Here is a 14,434-nt window from a genome sequence, read left to right as displayed (position 1 = left end):
AATTCAGTTGGTTGTGAGGGCATGTTCATGCTTTCTTCATTGGTTGCTGAGACACTATGTGCATTCATATTGATCATTGCTTCTGCTAGCCATGAAGGTGGGGTTACTTGGCTTGGCAATGTCAATTGGTCATTGTCAACTGCATGTTCAACAATATCATTAGCAATATCAGCAACAAGAATTTCATGTTCTTGAGTTGGTGGAACAATCTCCATGTTACTAGGAATTTGTTCATTGTTATATTGTGTTCCACATACAGTTTCATCATCTTCAGCATATAAGTGTCCTTGAGACAGGGAAATCATATTACCAGCTGCAACAACATCATCTTGGTCATCTACTTCTTGCACTTCAACACCTGTTTGGACATTCCCTTCTTCCTGACCATCCACATGAAACGCTTGGCTACAACCAGTATCATGCATAAGAGCATCATAGTTCAGTGGCTAGATTCCTGTCCTCCTAAAGCCAGCCTTGATATTTGATGGTGTGAAAACCCTTTTAAAAGCTTTACTTGCAAGCTCTGCTAGCTCAAACCTTTTCACCTCAACCCCTAGATTCTTTGCCATCCATGCAACACGCTCTGACCTGAAATAGTTCTTGAAAGGGCCAAACGCACTAACATCAAGGGGTTGCAGCCTATGAGTGGTATGAGCAGGCAATGTCAACAGGTCGATGCCTACATTGTTTGCTTCCTCAATTGTTTGTACAACCATGTGGCTCCCATGGCCATCTAATATCAAAAGGTGTCTGTTATTAGGCGAGACGCCACCTGGTACCGATGCAGCAAATTGAAAAAGCCAACTTAGAAACAGTTCTTTAGTCATCCATGCATGGGGATGTGCAGCCATGCATGCACCTGGTTCACAGTTCTGTATATAGTTTTTCAGTTGATTTTTACCTTTGAATAGATAAAATCCTGGGATTGAAGTACCAATTGCATTAACACAACATAAAATAGTTATCCACTCCCTGCTCTTGGGCAAAATCTTTGGCACATTTCGGCTCCCTCTCTTGGCAATTACCCGCATGCCACAATTCCTCCCTGCCTGTAAACCTGTTTCATCACAGTTCCATATATGGTCTGCTCCATAAGAATGTTTATCGTAAGCACTAGAAAGTGTGTCATAGAATTTTTTCACAACTGCAGGGCGCAAATTTAATGTTTTGTCTCTGTCAAGGCCCTCAGCAGTACGCAATACAAGTTCTGGATGCCCTTTTTTAAACCCAAACCACCATGATTTACGAGGAAACCCATCTTTGAATGGGTTTGGCCTCCCTTGACAGATTTGAGCAACTGTTGATTTGAGTTGTATCAACTCTAGCCCATGTCCCAGTTGGGCCATCTCTTTACACCACTCAACCACCTCGGCCTCCTCCTCCTCAGTCGTAACTGTAAGAGGCCCTCTACGTTTTGTATGAGTCAGTCCATTTATCTAATAATGTATTGATGAGGGAGGAATACCATGTTTTTTTGCAGATGCCCGAACTGAGTATCCATTAAACTCTATGTCATCAATTGCAACTAACATTTGTTCTTTTGCCCATCCTCTTATAGCACTGATCTTTTTAGTTGAGCTTGCCCCTTGGACTGTTGTTGATGGTGGTTCTGTGGCTGATGGTGTGTTAACATTAGCGGCTGTCACATGGTCATTTTCAACAATGTTCCCTGGTGCATTGCCGACATTGACATCAGCTGGCCTGTCATCATCAGACGATGTGCATCGCAGCTGCGCACCCCTTGTCACTCTCCTGCCACTTCTCCTTGTACGAGCAGAGTAACTTCCTTTTGCCATAGATGCAACAACCTGTAAAATTATTGCATGCATTTAGACATTAGAATATATGTCAAATTGTGCTTTATTACTTCTGCAAAAATTACTTTTCCTCTATTACAGGAAATTATCAACATGTATGTTGCATTTAGACATTAGAATATATGTCAAATTATGCTTTATTACTTCTGCAAAAAATACTTTTCCTCTATTACAGGAAATTATATACATGTATGTTGCATTTAGACATTAGAACATATGTTAAATTATGCTTTATTACTTCTGCAAAAATACTTTTCCTCTATTACAGGAAATTATCAACATGTATGTCACTCTTTTCATATATCATTTTCCATTTACTTTCAACAGCTTTATACAACTAAACCAATGAGGTATGTAAACATGTATGAATTATGTTATTCTCCTTATATCTGTTAAATATTAGGGAATACAGGTAATAAGTAGGTCTATTCAATATGTACTTACCCTATAGAGTAGAGTGTAATCATTACTAATGGTTGAATCAGTGCCATAAGTAGAACCATGGAAATCAAAGTAATGAGGAAACATAGCTTGTTACATTAGGATATGCGTATACAGTGATTACATTCTATCCATATGTATTACATTAGGATATGCGTATACAGTGATTACAGTGTATCCATATGTATTGATTATGTATTAGAACACAGTAGTTACGCAATTAGAACACAGTAGTTACACATGACTCTTTCTAACCATGCTTGTTTACCTAATTGTGTTTTCTCATTATCTCAAATCTTACAGTCATCTAATCCAATAAAGAGAAATGGTCATCCGCTCGGGCTTCCATTCTAAGAAACCATTCCTCAGTTCTATGGTCCATTCATCAGTAGTAGAAATTCACTTATTTGCATTCTTTCGACTCAATATCAAATTTTTTGCTTTCTCAATAGCTTCATGCTTCTGAAAATACATGTCTTTCGATTATGTTTCAATGTGATGTCTCAATGATGATTGTCAAGGTCTGAAAATATGTGAAAAATTACTAAGTTTATCAGAGTCATTAAAGTTACAATTCGTTTTTGTTCTATGTTTTAACTCATTCTGCATAAAACCCAAGCCATAATAATCACTCAATTCCTGTAAGCTAAGGTTCGATTCCTGTAAGCTAAACAAGCTATGACTACAGTACTAACACGACATACGTAACCTCTGTGATATGTAAGCTGTAATCACTATCACATTTGATTCTATGGTCTCCTAGGTGTCATAGACAATTGGTTTTACTTCAGTTTAATCGAGTTTGATTGCAGTCATTTATTTTTTATATTTTTCATATAATTTATTTAGTTATTTTGAATATTGTGAAGAACAATCTATGCTCCAAGATTTCTCTCCATTATCTGTGACTTAATATACAGAGCTGAGTTATGTAAATCCCCATTCCTTTGGTCCAACTTTTACAACTCCGTATGGCTCGGACTCTCCATACCCTAAGGTCTCGAGCTCAACGAGGTGAAAAGATATGAAGGCCAATAAGACGGTCATCTGCTATGTTACTTATAATTGTGTTTTATCATTATCTAAAATCTTACAGTCATCTAATCCAATAAAGAGAAATGGTCATCCGCTCGGGCTTCCATTCTAAGAAACCATTCCTCAGTTCTATGGTCCATTCACCAGTAGTAGAAATTCACTTATTTGCATTCTTTCGACTCAATATCAAAATTTTTGTTTTCTCAATAGCTTCATGCTTCTGAAAATACATGTCTTTCGATTATGTTTCAATGTGATGTCTCAATGATGATTGTCAAGGTCTGAAAATATGTGAAAAATTTCTAAGTTTATCAGAGTCATTAAAGTTACAATTCGTTTTTGTTCTATGTTTTAACTCATTTTGCATAGAACCCAAGCCATAATAATCGCTCAATTACTGTAAGCTAAGGTGTAAGCTAAGGTTCAATTCCTGTAAGGTAAACAAGCTATGACTACAGTACTAACACGACATACGTAACCTCTGTGATATGTAAGTTGTAATCCCTATGAAGCTGATGATCGAATAATTCCTGTAAGCTAAGGTTCAATTCCTGTAAGGTAAGCAACCTGTGACGTTGATTAGATGGATACGACTGTATTCAATAGGTTCAATTCCTGTAAGCTAAGCTTCAATTCTTGTAAGCTAAACAAGTTGTGACTACAGTACTAACACGACATACGTAACCTCTGTGATATGTAAGCTGTAATCACTATGAAGCTGATGATACAATAATCTAGAACACATACATAAACTCTGTATAAAAAAGGTTAACTGTAACTGTATAGGTTAACTGTCACCCTATGGACAGAACTGTAATGTAAGAAATCTGATAAATGAAAACAATGAAAACAGAACTGTAAGAAGAATGAGTTGTAATTCATATAACTAACTTGAATATATTGGCCACTATTTTGTGATGTTGTCTTCAAGTTTGCTGAATAGTTTGAAAGCATAAGATGCAACTTCAACAGTGGGTGGACTTCTTTTATAGTTTTGGGGACTTGATTTTAATTGGTGGACATGGATGCACATGGATTGCAATGGCTTCATTTTGAATGTGTGGTGTGGATTTAATTTGATGTGATCTAATGGTTGGGAATTGTTTATTTGTTGATCCATGTGCTTTGATCTGTTTTAATGAGAAATAGAGTGAGTTGGGTGTCATTTATTGCAGTTATTGGGTCTTGGTGTCATTTATTGAACAAAGTGGATTTAATTGTTATTGGGTTGGGTGTCATTTATTGAACAAAGTGGATTTAATTGTTATTGGGTTGGGTGTCATTTATTGAACATGGGGTGTTTAGTTGTTGAACAACACAGCAGTTATGGCTGATATACATTCCTTTTGTTATGTGCAGGTAGGCATATTTATTTGGGATGCAAAGTTGCAGTTCTGATGAGTGGGGGTTGAAGTGACTGTTGTTTTGTACTTCTGGAATAGACCAGTTTGGAAGACTTTATGGCTCTAGCTGTTTTCTACTTGGGTCAATATGTTTTGCAATATTAAGTAGTAAAATACTATTTATGGACAGTTGTGGGCCCAGTCAATGTATGGGTGATTTTTGGACATAATTTAATACTTATTTATACATAATGTTATTTATTTCTGTTTAAATTTTGGTTTCAAAAGTCTTAATCACTGGTGGTTTGATGGGACCAGTATTATATCAACTACTGGTCCCTGCACAACATTAGGAATCTCTCTCCTAATATGACAAATAAAATAAAACCTTAAACTAAATTGTATATACGTCTTCTTTAACCCAAGGGACTCATATGCAACCCATGACGAAACTTTCATACTAATTTCAATTCAACGAGAACTAGAATTGAATCTACTTTCAGTAGATATAATTTTTATGGAATTTCATAGATATTTGCTAATTTTAACTAATTTTCTAGTAAAATATGTGCAAAAAATCTTGAATGTCATTATGATTCAGTGAAATGAAAATTTTGTATCGTCCAAAATACAACTTGAAAAATATGGAAAATTTATGGTGCATTATGTTGGCCCATATTCTTTAATGGATAGTATTTATAGTTTTAGTTTTTAACTAATATGTTGAGAAAAATGGTGCTATGTTAAACACTTCAAAATCTGCAATTTTTCATATTGGTTCAATTCAAAAAATTCTAGTAATTATGACGTGCATCTCTCTGTTTCGTAAATATATCCATGCCGAAGTAGATTCTGTCTAGATTGTTGCAACACATTTTTTTTTCACAAATGCAAGGTTAACAAAGAATACATTGGGGCCAAAAAACTTGACTTTTTATGAATCCCTTGATTTTTAAGGAACACGTAATCAAACAATTGCTAAGTTGACATATCAAATGTGAATAACAAGTTTCTAAAAAATATACAAAATAATGCTAATAAAATTTCTCACAAGTTTTCTTCTTATAATAAAATGAGAATTATAAATAGAAAATTTACTTTGGCTTGCCGAAAATTGAAAAACATCTAAAAATGATTTTTTTGTGAAGAAAGGGCCAAAAGTGTAACACAACTTCACATTTTCACCCAAGCGTCAATTGGAATTTGATCAAATGTGAAATCAATTGTGAGAATATGAAACTTCAAATGGGGTGTTATTTTCTTAAACCAAATATATTCACTATTAGAAATGGGGGCATTACATGTCTCTCAGAGAAAAACGGTAATGAATATTTGGTACAACCATAATGGATCTCAAGGATTTACACACGTGATTCAATAAGATCTCTAATAAATTCATCCTCAACCACTTGAAGTTATCAAATATCATTTAGAAAAATATATTGAAGAAAGGAATCTTCAACAGTGTATCCAGTTAAATCCCATCCATGTTATTGAAAGCTCCCTATAGAAAATACACCTTGATTTAATAACACACACTACTTCTTAATCCAAACTATTATTAGTAAAGTAGTAGAATTTCAGTGGGTGTGTTGTACTTGGATCATGAGCATTGAAAATGGTGGCAATGTCACAAGAAGTCATATGTGGGATACATTTCCTAGAACCAATTTCTAAACACCATTTATGCTCACCTTGATATAGATATCCATCATTTTGAGTTGTTGATCGAGAAAATACACTCTACTTCTCCATACAAGACATTATTAATAAACTAGGAGAATTTGTGTGGGTTTGTTGTACTTGGATTGATAGAATTGAAAATGATGGCAAGGTCACATGAATTCCTATGTAGGATACACTACCGAGAGATAATTTATAAACACGATTTATGCTCACTTTGAAATAGACATCCAATCTTCGAAGTTTTTGATCAAGTTGCATGAAATACGCATAATCAAATACCATATTATGGCGTATGTGTAATTGTCTATTGACATAGAGAGCATGCCTTGTTATTTTTTTAGATATTTTTTTATCACTGGTCTAAAGTAGGGCATTACACAACAATTATTGATGGTTCACCCAACTACATGGTTGGAGACCTATAAGTCAGCTAGTGAAGCATTGATTGTGGTAATTTTATATACCAGATAACCCACACCATTCTTTTCTCATTACGGAAAAACTTATTATTCACTCTCACCAATCACAAGGTGGACCCAACCCATATTACCTAAAGTATCATTCACATGGTAATCACGGTTCGCTATGGTTCCTACTCTCTCAATTCTGTTGACATGTGGCGTTTAAGCTGCCTCGACTTTATGGAGCCCATGCCCATAGCATCGATTCTCGGTAATTGAGTAGGTACATGAGCCATACTACTGATCATCTTTAATACATGCCAATGACTCCAAATCATCTCTCCTCTCCTCTCATGTCTCCAACAATAGAAAATTCCATCAATCTTTCCTTTTCTTTATGCCCAAATCTTGCACCAGACAAATCTCAATTAACTTTCTTTTTCTCTTCAAGTTTTCCTTTTGTGTTGATTCAATCGTCAATTCCATCAAGACTCTGATCACTTCACTTCATTCATTCATCCATTGATACAGACGAGGGACTCCTGAATCCTAGCTAACCTAATCTATGGATTTATGGACCTAGCTTTCTCATAAACTTTCTGCATTAGAGAAAAATGATAGTCAACCAAATGCAGTTTATTGTATGCAAAGATTTCACTGCGTATCATTATTGGAATGACAAAAATTTCACTGTGTATTATTATTGGAGTAATTAATTTTTGAGAGGCTAATTTTCTCTCCAACTAATTATAACATGGTGCAATATGCACGAAGTGAGCCGATTTCTCTTAGATAGTGTTTGAGATGGAAGATGATTGTTCATCCACATTACAATTAAATTATAGGGTTTTACAATGAGTTACTCTGCAACTCCTAGTGAAGTGTAAGTCTCAGTAAGAACTCATAGTTTTACCTAGTGAAGGAGTTGCAGGCTCCATTTATCATGCCAATGTATTCTCTTGTGTTTTTGCAATTATAATCTAAAGTATATTTTGTTGGAATATCTTTCTTAACATTTCACATCTGCTTTTCACTACACAACCACTTTGTTTTACCTCATTGTATTGTGTGTAAATTTGCTTGAGTTTTTAGCTCTGCTCAATTGCAAAACTAAATTAAGTGAATTAACCTTCATGATTGCTATTGAAAAGAGATCACTCTACCTCAACTCTCACATGGTATGATAGCAGGTGTAAAATTTTATTAGTGTAAGTGCAAGTGTTTTTACTAGGAGTTAAAGGTTGTTTTGAAGGAACATTTGTAGGTGAAAATTTTTTTTAGTGTAAGTACAAGTGTTGGCTTATTGGGGCCTGACCCAGGTTTGGAAGTGTTTTAGCCAAACTAATCCCATTCTACCCGCCCTTTTGGTAACAATTTGCGGAGCGCGGACTGAAGTCTCACCCGAGGTAGTATGGGAGGGTGTTGGAACCAAGTTTCCACACCCTAGGGATGTCTTGATGAGGTCTGGAGGGGTTGCAACCTGATCTATGCACTCGCGCTATTCTACGCAGCTGTCTGGCCTTCGCAAAGATCCATGATGGGGTGGTTCTTAGATTCTTAGTATTATTGCAGTTATTATAGATCTGATCTGTTCTTTAAAGTCGTTAATTGAGCATTTAACAGTTAAACCCAGTGCGTGCAATCATAAATATTAAATATACTCATAAAACCATAACATAAGCATAAACATATAGATCTGCAATAATTCAGGAACACTTATCTTTATTAATATTTCGTTCAGTACAATCTAGTTCCAACCTGTGCACCGTTGCAGGGGTCCGCACACACAGCTGCGGACTCTACCAGGCCTCTACGCACACAGCTGCAGAGCCTACTCTAACCACTACCACCCACGACTCGAAAGTACAGACTCAGAGCACTCTTGCTTTTACAAAACCATACGCTTCAGATCTCTATTGAGCTACCATCCAAAAACTGCCTTCTAAACCTAGATCCTTGCTCTATTTATACATTTCCATGGTCTGCAGACCATGGGCAAGTCGAAACATTCTAGATTAACCCTTAATATTTTAGGGCAGACCACCCTTGGACTTGACCATTACAATTCGTGCTCCACGCACTTCGCTGACCCTTTACCATACTTTTATCCAAAATTACGGGCTTTGAGCCCCAAAATCCATTATGCGGGGGATCCGCTGCCTAACAACAAGTGTTTTTACTGGGAGTTAAAGGTTGTTTTGAAGGAATATTTCTTTTTGGAGCATATTTATTAGTAAGAAGATTTTTTTTTTAACAAATAAAATGGCAACATCAATAAAAAACTTGCCTAATCCTCAAATACCTCCATTTAATGGAAAAAATTATGATCATTGGGCTATAACACTGAAAGCTTTATTTGCTTCTCAAGATATTCGGTATTTGTTGGAGAATGGGTTCCAAGAACCAGCAGATGCAACAACATACAATGCATTGACACAAGCATAAAAGGATTTGTTGATTGACAATGGGAAGAAGGATTCAAAACCCCTCTTCTACATTTTTGAAGCAGTTCATGAAAGCATTTTCACATGGATTGCAGGAGGAACAAAGTCAATGCAAGGATGGGATATCCTCTAGACAGCCTATCAAGGCATGACAAAAGTGAAGACAACAAAACTACAAATTCTAAAAAGAGATTTTGAGACAATTTGTGTGAAAGTGCCTGAGAATGTAGACTCATTTTTTACACAATTAATTGGTCTAGTTACTCAAATTAGGTCTCATGGTAAGACACTTGAGGAAAGGAGAATAGTTGACAAAATTTTGACATGTCTGCCATCAAGATTTGATGCCATTGTTGTGGCCATAGAAGAGGCAAAGGATCTCTCACATTTTTTAGTGGATGAGCTTCATGCATCACTAATTTGTCATTAAAATAGATTTAATGGAGCAAAAAACTCCTCATTGGAGCATGCCTTCAAGACATAAGTATAATTTAATGAAGGTAGAGGCAGAGGAAGAACAAATGATAGACTAAGAGGAAGAAACCCACACAAAGGAGTAAGATGCAACCCTTCAAGCTCAAGTGGAAGGGGCAACAATCAAAATCCAAGTCAAGGCCCAAGCCAAAATCAAGCACAAGGTCAAAGGTATGATAAATATCAAGTTCAATGTCATTATTGTAAGAAGTATGGCCATTATGCAAATGAATTTAGAAATAAGCAACATGATATAAGTAACAAACCAAGTGCAAATTTCAGAAAGGAAAATCAGAACCAAGATAGCAGGGTTTTACTTTGCAATGTAGCATAAGAAAAACAAAGGGGTGTAATGTTTCTAGATTTAGGGTGTAGAAATCACATCACACGAAAAATAGAAATGTTTTCCAATCTAGATGAAAGTGTGAAATTTGAAGTGACATTAGGGACTGATAACAAATTCCCTGTCATGGGAAAAGGAAGAGTCAATATTCTAACAAAGATGGGGGAGAAGAGGCACATTTCAGATGTCTATTTTGTCCCTGGTTTGAAGCATAACCTTATAAGCATTGGGAAGTTCATGCAAAAGGACTACAATGTCTTTTTCAAAAATGGAGAGTGCACAATTTTGGATAAGTCTCCAAGAAAACAATTGATTGAAAAAGTTAAGATGACAAACAATAGAATGTTTCCTCTCAAGCTAAAACCATATTTGATGGAAGAAGGTGCAAAAGAAAAATTGTCAATGAATTCACAAGAGGATGAAAGAAAAGTTGCAGTTGTCACACAAATAAACTTTCAAGCACTGGTCACAGATGAAAACTCATTATGGCATTTGAGATTTGGTCATCTTAATTTTGGAGGTCTAAATTTTCTACATAGGAAAGACATGGTGAATGAATTTCCACTCATAGTAAAACTGGACAACCTATGTGAAGGATGCTTCTTGGGCAAACAACATAGAGGATCGTTTATAGAAAGAAAGCCAATAAAGGAAAAAGGACCCTTAGTGATTTTCCATTCAGATTTATGTGGACCAATGCAAACACCATCAATTGGTGGCAACTATTATTTCTTGACTTTCATAGATGACTACATAAGGAAGACATGGGTATACTTCCTAAAATAGAAAAGTGAAGTGTTTGATCGTTTCCTCCAATACAAAGCTCTTGTTGAGAAGCAATGTGGACACTACATCAATGTTTTGAGGATTGATAGAGGTGATGAATAAATCTCAAATGACTTCCTACATTTTTGTAGGGAGCATGAAATTCACAAGCAATTTACAGCAAGGTATACACCTTAGTAAGATGGTGTCACGAAAGAAAAAACAGGACCATTATGGAAATCGAAAGGAGTATGTTGAAGGAAAATAATTTTCCAAATGATTATTGCACTAAATTTTTTGCTTGCACAAATATATCATTAATAGGTGTCCAAGGAAAATTGTCAAGAATATGGTTCCTAAAGAGGCATGGAGTGGAAGAAAGCACAATGTCTCTCATATGAGAGTGTTTGGATGTGTGGATTATGCACATGTATCAGATGAGTTAAGGAAGAAGTTTGACAACAAGGGGGAGAAATGCATATTTTTTGGATATAGAGATGAATCCAAGGCATAAAAGCTCTACAATCCATTAACCAAGAAGGTCATAATCAACAAAGATGTGCAGTTCATAGAAGAGAAAGTATGGGATGGAAGTTTAGAGAAGATAATCAATGTGAAAAAAAGTATACCAAATGAAGATAATGAGGAACTGAACGCAACAAGTAATTCCTCAATGGTGACTGCTCCTACTCCTATGCAAGCACAACAAAGCATTCAACGTCTGACACCGTCATCAAATAATAGGACAATGTCATGCGGTCAAGAAAATACTACTCCAAGCACACCACAAAGACCCACAACATCATCTACTTTAAGCGCAGCATCAAGTGACATGTCAATTCCATCTTCTGCAAGCATAAGAAGACAAAAATTCATAAATTTAAGTGAAATTTATGAAGAAAATGAAGTTGATAGTAGTGCATGTCTAAATTCCTTATTTGAATTGTTTTTTCATGTATACGACCCAATCCATTTTGAGGATGCAGTCAAATATGAAAAATGGATTGCAACAATTGATGAAGAAATAGAAGCAATAGAAAAAAAGATACATGGGAGTTAGTGGACCTTCCGCAAGGAAAATAAGTCATTGGAGTGAAACATGTCTATAAGACCAAGAGCAATGCTAAAGGAAAGATTGAAAGGTAGAAAGAAAGACTAGTTGTTAAAGGATAAAAGCAACAACATGGAAGAGATTATGCGAAGAAATTTGCGCCACCTGTAAGGGTGGAGACAATGTGCATAGTATTGTCAATTTACACACAACATAAATGGAAAGTTTATGAAATGGACGTAAAATGATCGTGCTTGAATATCTTGTTGAAAGAGGAAGTATATGTTGTGAAAACCACCTGGTTATGAGGTAGAAGGCCTAGAAGACAAGGTTTATAGGTTGAAGAAAGCTCTTTATGGGCAAAGGCAAGCACTGCGTGCATGGTATAGTAGAATAGATACTTACTTGATGGACAATATATTTTATAAATGTGATGGCGAGCCTACTCTCTACATCAAAAAGAGAGGCGATAAGCTTCTTATTGTTGTTTTATATGTAGATTATTTGACTTTTATAGGAAGTGATGATATCCTCATTGTTTTTTTCAAAAAGGTCATGAAAAGTGAGTTTGAAATGACAAACTTGAGGTTGTTAAGGTATTTTTTGGCCATAGAAGTGAAGCAAACAAAAAATTGTATTTGTATTTCTCAAGAAAAATATGTATCGAAAATTTTGGAGAGTTTTAATATGTAGAGCAGAAAGCCCGCCCCAACTCCAGCTGTCATGTGATTGAAATTAAGCAAATAATATTACAGCAACAATGTCAATAAGACATTATACAAAAGTATGCTGGGAAGCTTAATGTATTTGATAGCAACTAGGCCTAATATAATGTATGCATTGAGCTTAGTGTCAAGGTTCATGGAGACACCCAAGGAGGCACACTGGCAAGCAGCCAAAAGAGTTCTAAGGTATGTCAATGGGACAAAGGAGTATGGTATTTTCTACACCACAATAAATGATTTTAGGCTGGATGGTTACACTGACAGTGACTGGGCAGAAAGTGTTGATTATATAAAGAACATGTCAGGATATGTTTTTCATTTGGGTTTGGGATCCATTTCATGGGCTTCCAAGAAGAAGTCATTGTCAACATTAGAAGATGAATATTTTCTCACAACAACTGTAGTGTGTCAAGCAGTTTCGATGAGAAGAATGTTGAGGGATTTATGCCATGAACAAGAAGGAACAACCATTATTTTCTACAACAACAATTCTGCAATTGCGCTATCAAAGAATTCTATTTCTCAGAACAGAAGCAAGCACATTGACACTAAATATCATTTTAATATTGAATTGCTTATTAATGATGAAATTGTGTTGCAACACTATAGGTTGCAACAATCGTTTGTAGACATCTTCACAAAGCCATTGGCATGTGAAATTTTTTCCCATTTAAGACACTGTTTGGGAATTTTAAATGGTGTAGTTGTGATTAATGGAGGGTGTTAGAAAAATTAATTTCAACCACCGCAACTATTAAACTAACAGCAACCATATTTGTGGAACATGAGTAAATCAACCAAGTAGATTTTTATTGCAAGTTGCAGATTTTGTTTGGAGGTTGAAGGACATTGATTAATTTAAGTTCTGAGCAGGAGTACAAACTCCTCATTCCACGACACATCAAATAATTATGTCGTAAGGCGTTCACCTTTAATAATTATGTCGTAAGGCGTGTGTGTACTATTCCGTGCCATGGAATGGAATGTTAGAGGATTGAAGATTTTAAGACCATTGGATTAATAGTTAAGAAAACACTAAGATTAATAATTAATAGTTATGAGAATTGAAGATTTTAAGACCATTGGATTAATAGTTAAGAAAACACTAAGATTAATAATTAATAGTTAAGAAAAAACTTTAGAATTAGAACTGATTCTGGGTGAACAGTTTCTTGATGACTTTACCGTTTCTTGATGGTTTTCAATAATTAGTTGGTTTTGAGATAAAAAATTATGAAAGATAGACATCGACTCCTTACCAGCATCTATATTAGTCTTGTTCAGTCTTAAGAAAACGAGATAGCTAACCAGCAAGGATAAAGGTGTTGAACCTCAAAGCGAAAGATTGAATGCAACCGTTATCATAGATAAACTCCCTTCAATTGTATTCTTACTAAATCCTCGCACGGAATTTCCTTTCACAAAGCATTCATTATGGCGGCAACAGTGGATACCAGGAGTCCATTGCCGACGTCTCGAGTTATCATGGCGGGAACAGTTGATTCCAGTAGTCCATGGCCTACGTTTCAGCGCATTCCAATTACCTCCAGTGCAACTACTCTATTTTTTTCAGAGATTTGGAGGGACAAGAGGGATTAAAGATTGATTTTTCCATGTCATTGGGTCATAGATAGTGTTTGATGCTCTGGAATTTTCATTTAAACAATCTAGAAATGTCTCGCAGCCCCGTATTGCGTTTTCCGGGCATGACTAACATGGGCAACGTAACCCATCTAATTTTACGATTGCCTTGAATGGTCAAAAGCAATGTGGTTCATGGGATTAGATATTTATTATAGAATCTTTTTTAAAACAGAAGAAAAACAAATCCACTTTCAAATTACTTTTTTGGACAAACAATTGTCGGTGTTTCTTTGGATGGATATGAAGCATTAACATCTTTAAAATC

Source organism: Pinus tabuliformis, chromosome 8 (genome assembly GCF_031772625.1).
Source record: "Pinus tabuliformis cultivar Carrire ecotype Pingquan chromosome 8, CPIR1, whole genome shotgun sequence".
NCBI lineage: Eukaryota > Viridiplantae > Streptophyta > Pinopsida > Pinales > Pinaceae > Pinus > Pinus tabuliformis.
This window is presented reverse-complemented; position numbering follows the sequence as displayed.